Consider the following 6,664-nt stretch of genomic DNA (forward strand, 5'->3'; position numbering starts at 1 on the left):
CTTACAAAATAAAGTTATATTTTTATCTAAGTATCTCAAAGTACAGGTCTACAATGTAGTTAACAGTATGGAGGGGTCAGAATTCGCAGTGTCACGCGTTCAGATGCCCTCCAGCTGGGCTGGGTGCTTTCCTGGGCGTCCCAGGAGTGGTCCTGCAGACACTCCGACTCAGGAGACCGCCGTGTGTCAGACCGCTGGTACCAGTTCTCAACAGGGGACACGCGGTCTCTGTGCGGATAAGGAAACCGGGCGCGCTCACACTGTTATAAACTGTCTACAGGTGAAAGGACGAGTTTGCCTCTCTGGGCCACACCTCGTCCTGCTGCTGCTGACTGTTTCTTCAGGGAGTCTAGACCTATCACCCTGGCCCAAGCACAGACCCCGCCACTGTGTGACTCAACCATCAAACCGCCAGCGATGGCCACCTGCCGCCCAGCCCGCCTGCTCATTGAGAGTCACTCCCAGCCCCCTTTTACCCATTCACGTTCCTTTTACCACCTGAGGTAGGACTTTTATCTCTTGTGTTGAAATTCTAAGAGAGGGTTTTGTAATGTTTAGCTACAGACCAACAATCTTGCAGAAACACAGGTTACTGGGATAAAAGAGCAGTTTCTCTGGCCAAATTGTCAGTCCTTTCATGAGTAAAGGCAGTGTTTTCTCTGCCAAGGGGCTTTGGGCCGCACTCAAGAGGGCAGCAAGCAATTCCACCGTGAAAGGGGATGGTGAATGTCGGGCAGAGAAGCTCTGTGGGGATCTAGACCAGAGAGTGAGAAATGGGTGGGCAGCCTGGCAGGCAAGAATAAACCAGGACCTGGGAGATGGGCCAGAGACTCAGTAAGAGAGGCGAACGTCGGGAGAAAAGGGGAAGGGGCTGCCTGTGCTGCCTGGGGCTCCTGCTGACGCCTTGCTGGTCCTGGACCAGGGTTCGTCCCCAGAGGTCCTTAACATCAACCCTAGTTTTGGGGAGTGTTTTTGAGCGAGTCTCTGTGCCTCACAGCAAAAACACAACGAACGGCCTGTGCTCTCAGCACGGCCTTCCCAAACGGACTGTGAGTTTCTTCAGGACAGTACGTCTTCCACATCATGCACCTGCAGCTCAAGGCTGGCCATCTTTCAGTTGTTCATGAATGCTTCATTCATTCATTTCTTCATTCAGCAAATACGTAATGTGCATTTAGGGTGTGCCAAGTAAGTTTCTAAGCACTGGGGATATGACAGTGAACAAAACAGATAAAAAATCCTGCTCCATAGGTAGGTAAAATATAATAAATAAAATACATAGTATATTGGGTCATAAAAAGTGCTAATGAGAAAAACAGATCAAGAAAGAGTGGAGGGAGGGCAGAGTCGGGGAAGACCCCCCTAAGAGAGAACGTTTGAGCAGAACCTAAAGGGCTGAGGGGTCCACACAGCTATCTGGGGAAAGAGCACTCCAGGCAGCAAGAGAAGCAAGTGGAAATGCCCCGGTGTGTCTGAGAAAGGGCGACGGCATCGATGCGATTGGAGTAGAGTGAGCAAAGGGAGAGCAAGGCCAGTGGGAACGGGCCCATTGCCTAACGCATGATGAGACTAGAGGACAAAGGAGGTGCAAGAAGTTTTCCTAGGAGGAACATACTGAGGGGGGAACACTGGACATCCAGCCTAATTCTGGAAAGTGAAGCCTGAGCTTTTTGGCCTTCGGTTCTATTTTGGGTTAGGAGAGGAGGTCAGTGGGGAAGAGAGGGGTCAAATCCTGAAGAGCATGTAAGGACTACATTTGCGCTGAATGATGTGGGCAACATGGAAAGTGTTGGGGCAGAGGAGAGATGTAAAGTGACTCATAACAGGTCACCCAGGCTGCTGTGTGGAAAACAGGCCATGGGAAGATCAGGAATCAGGCTTTGCAACAGCGAGGGGGAGAGGTAATAGTAGTGCGGATGAGGGTGGTAGCAATTCGGTGCTAAGAAGAGGCAAGACCCTCTTCCAGCCGTGACCTGAAGTGGGAACACCACGGTAGACGCAACATCCTGAAGAGACATGACCCAAAAGGAAGGCTCTGGCTTCACTTTCTAGTTTTAGATCGGAGGTCAAGCTACCCCTCAACACACCCTTCCCAGGAACAACCCCCAGCCTTTCTTTTGTAACATGACTCATGTGGGTTTCAGATAATAGGGCCTTTCCCCAGGCTTCTGCCTGGATGAATCTTCCTTCTTAACCGCCTCCCACCCTCCTTCCTTTCTGACTGTTCACCACCAATTGTCTGAGGTAGTTGAGAGAACCACATTTCCCTGTTTGAGATCTCCTTATCAAGTCTTTGGCCAGTTTAGACGAAATGAGATGAAAAACAGTTTCCCCACAGCCTTGGAAGGGAGCAAGGCAGGGAGGGAAGGAAGGGAGGTGGCAGGAAGGCTCCAGTCCAATCAGTGGAAAGCTGCCCTTGGTCGAGCCTTGGGACAGGGAGTAGGTATCTTTCTAAGTCATAAATCGCGGCGGAGGAGCAGCCAAACACACCACGTGGCCTCTGAGACTTAACATGCTTCCAAACACTGCGGGTAGCGCCCTCGGAAGAGTCCTAGCTCCTTGACACACATCGTACTGAGGCTGAAAAGTATAATTTCTATGAAATAGCTGTCAACTTTCCTCCTTCACCTTCACTCCTCCAACTGAAAACTGTTAATCGAAGGGAGACCAAACAGCTTTGGAACATACATCATCCCCATGTTTCTAGCTGTTACCAGAGCATGCTGAGCATGAATTAACGACAGGGAGAAAGTCATGCTCAGAAGTACGCCAGGGCTGGGGCTGCCGCTCCTCTGGGTTCACCAGAACCGGTGCTAATAGTGTCTGCTGACATGCGTGCTTTGGTTGCTCGAGACCACTTCCCAGGAGACAGACTGGAGGCTGACGGGCTTTGTTGGAGTTATTGGAATTTTTTTAGACTGGGTCAGGTTGGCCTACCTCATGTAGGGATCAGACAAAGCATCAGGGGTCTGACTGCCCAGACTCCAAGACATATTTTCTTCCTTGCCTAGGCTTACTGGCTTTTTCCAAAGTCCCTTGGCTTTGGGGTCAAATGAACTGGTTTGGAAACTTACCTTTACCATTTTGTAGTTGTATGGCCTTTAACAAGAGGCTCAACATCATTCAACAGATTTTTACTGAGCACCTACTGTGTCCAGGCCCTGTAACCACTAATGAGTATACTGTCCTCGGTGTCTTGGTTTCTTCACACTTAGATGCCACCAACATCCCCTCCCCGAGTGTGAAGTTAGTGGGGAGGAGCATTCGTGAGAGGGTTCAGTGAGATGCTTGCTGAACAGCCAGCACGTCTTAAATGCATAAGTGATATTCATTACTGTATAAAGAAGACATTCCGATTTTAAAAGGGGGTGACAATGAACATTCTCTCAACCTACTACCCCTGAAGTGGCAGATAAGAAAAGCTGATCCTCCTTGAGGAGGTAATCAAAAGTTGGCCCCAGAACTTTCCACTTTTTTTGAAATGGTCTCTCACTGGTTCATGACTATGTTTCCATGATCATTAATTTAATGTGTGAACTTGACTGGGCCATGGAGTGCCCAGATGTATGGTCCAACATTATTCTGGGTGTGTCTATGAGGGTGTTTCTGGATGAGATGAACATTTCCTTTGGTAAATTGAGTAAAGCAGATTGCCCTTTCTAGTTCTGGTGGGCCTCATCTAATCAGTTGAAGGCCCGAACAGAAGACAAAAAGCTGATCCTCTCCCAAGTAACAAAGAATCTTTACTGCTTGCCCACCTTCAGCAGAGGGCACAGGATTTTTTTTTCCTGTCTTCAGACTTGAGCTGGAACATCAACTCTCCCTGGGTCTGGAGCCTGCCAGCCTTCACACAAGCGACACCCTCAGCTCCCCTGGGTCTTCAGCTTGATGACTCAGATATATATATATATATATATAGATAGATATATATCTATCTATATATATATATCTATATGATACATACATATCTGATTGGTCTTTTTCTCTGGAGAAACCTAAAGCATTTCCAACCTCAACTTGTTTTCTATTATTCTCCATAATCTGCCTTGTACCCCATCTGAGCTGAACCCATAAAGCTCCTTGGTCGGTCACTCTCTGTGGCACAAGCTTTGTCTCCACCCCGAAGCCCTCTTCCACTATAATCTTCAGAGCCAACTGCTGCTCTCTCATCAAACTCAACATCAGTATCAGTGAACTCAGCACACGACCCTTTTAAACAGAGGCCCTTTTCCCGAGCGCCCAGTGCTCCCTTCCCTCCACACCTATAACCTGCCATGCAGCAGGTCTGTGCCTCTACGTGGCTTCAACTGTAGACTGGGAGCCTTTTGACAACGGCAGCAGTGTCTTGTTATTCATCATAGCTAGCCTGGCAGTTACACAGCAGAGAGCCAGTGAGTGCTTATAAAAGAATAAATAATTGAGCTAATGAAAGTGTTTCCCCCCCCCAAATGGGATGTAAAACAGAGGTTAAGAGAAAAGACCTAGAATCATTCCCCCAGATTGGTGAATTCATGAGGTCACTGACCACTGGCTTCAGAACGCTATTGCATGAAGGCTTCAAAAAAGCAATACAAGGTTTGGAGTAACGGAAGAGAAGATTATCTCCTTCAGAAGCCAAGAAAGCATCTAGCGTATGGCTATGCTTCTATTAGCTTTTTTGGAAAACAAACCCCTCTAAAACCCCCATTTCAATGCAACCTAAAGAGCAAAGTAGCAGTTTGGGTCCTCCTGGCTCAGCTCTTCCAGGCAGGTCTGATCTGGTCTGAGTGGGGTCCCTCACTCAGGGCTGTAGAGTTTGGGGCTTCGGAGTTTGGTTCACCAGTTTCCCCCACTCACATTAGGTGCCTCTTCAGGATTTTTTAACAGTGAAGAGTACACCATGGCCAACTTTTATGAACGAAGGATGTTCATAAGTCCCAATAAAAGAATGCAATGAACTTCAGATCCACTGTTGAAAATGAGATTTCTTCCCGATTAGATCCTTACTACTGTAGCCAGCTCACCTCTAAAAGTCCTTTTACATTTTGTGGTGAAAACTCCATCCTTTCATAGAGGCAGCCCTAGCGAGAGAGGATGGAAGGCAAAGCCCACACGAAAAGATACGAGGGGTACCTGCTTGTCAAATCTCCCCCAGGCCACTGCTCTTTGTCTTGAAATGCGAAGGGACATTCCGGCAGATCTGGGTCATGTGTGCTCCCTCGAGCTGACATGGGAGGACGGCTGCAGTGGATTCTCACCTTGGAAGCACCACAAGCAGCATCCTAAACAGCCATTCCCTAGTGGTCCCTAGAATGGCTCAGTGAACATGAGAAGCCAAGAAGAAAGAGAGAGCAGAAGCCGTAGAGTTGAAACTCAGGGGCAGGTATATTTCTGATGGTCAGAGACTTCTGGGGTATGGAGAAGAGGATATAGGAATCCTGGGCAGGTCTTACTTAGCTAAGAAAGAGCCTGGAGAGGAGAGAAGACTGCCTTCTGAGCCTAACATCCCCTTGTCTCTGGAAACCCAGAGAAGTTGTTCTGGGGAGGGGAGTCTCTACTTGCTGCTATCCACGGGTCAGTACTGGGGAGAGCAGTGGGAGGGGGTCAGTGTGTTAGGGCACAAGATGAGCACAGAACCAGACAGACTAGAAATGCACATGGAAGGTAAGGAGGCGAGTGTTGCACATAATGGAGGCAAAGCACCTACTTGGTTTGGTTGGAGGAGTCTCACACTTCCAGGATGTGGGTCACGGCAACAAAACTCTCCTGGCCACTTCCATGAGTGGGGTCATTTGTGAAGCTGCTAAAACAGTGTTGTTACAACGCTGCTATAAAAGAACAGTCATACCTCGGTACTTGTAGGCTTCAGAACTTGTCAAACCTTGTACTCATCGCACTTTGTTGATGAGGAAAACATGTTTCAGCACTCTACACTGGCTCGGGACTCACTGCACTTGCTGGAACTTGTATGAGTCACACTGTCGCCCGCAATGTTTCACCGTTCGGTACTCGTTGGATTCGGAACTCGTCACGAGTTTTGGAACGAATAAACAATGAGTGTGGAGGTACCACTGTATTAAGTTGTGTATAGTGTGGTATAGACCACAGAAACAGTAACTATATTTTGCCTTTAAATATTCTTTCAATTTCTTATTTTCAAGATATTAGCTTTAGCCCTGGCTGGTGTGGCTCAGTGGATTGAGCCACACCAGCGAACCACACGATCACAGTTCAATTCCCAGTCAGGGCACATGCCTGGGTTGCAGGCCAGTTCCCAGCAAGGGACGCACGAGAGGCAACCATACATTGATATTTCTTTCCTTCTCTCCTTCCCTTTCCCTCTAAAGATAAATAAATAAAATCTTAAAAAATATTAGCTTTAATAAATGTACTTCATCTCTTGCTCCCCAGAAAGCAGATGAAGATATCTAACTCTTTTAGACCCAGCAAATTTCTCCAAAGGCAAGCATGTGTCAGGGAGAACCACACTCCCTTTGTTTTCACCTCTTTAATAACCACATCCGCCTTGAACAAGTGTGTTAGCTAAGCATCGCACACAGTATAATATTTCAGTGTATCCCAGCCATGAGTTGCCTAACACTTCGTTAGAAAAATAAATAGCTCTAAGATGAGAAAACTCTAAGTAGTTTGAGTAAACAGAGATCTCATTGTACGAATCCCTTTG

Source organism: Sturnira hondurensis, unplaced genomic scaffold (genome assembly GCF_014824575.4).
Source record: "Sturnira hondurensis isolate 20B ecotype Veracruz unplaced genomic scaffold, ASM1482457v3 Scaffold0022910, whole genome shotgun sequence".
NCBI classification, from domain to species: Eukaryota; Metazoa; Chordata; class Mammalia; order Chiroptera; family Phyllostomidae; genus Sturnira; species Sturnira hondurensis.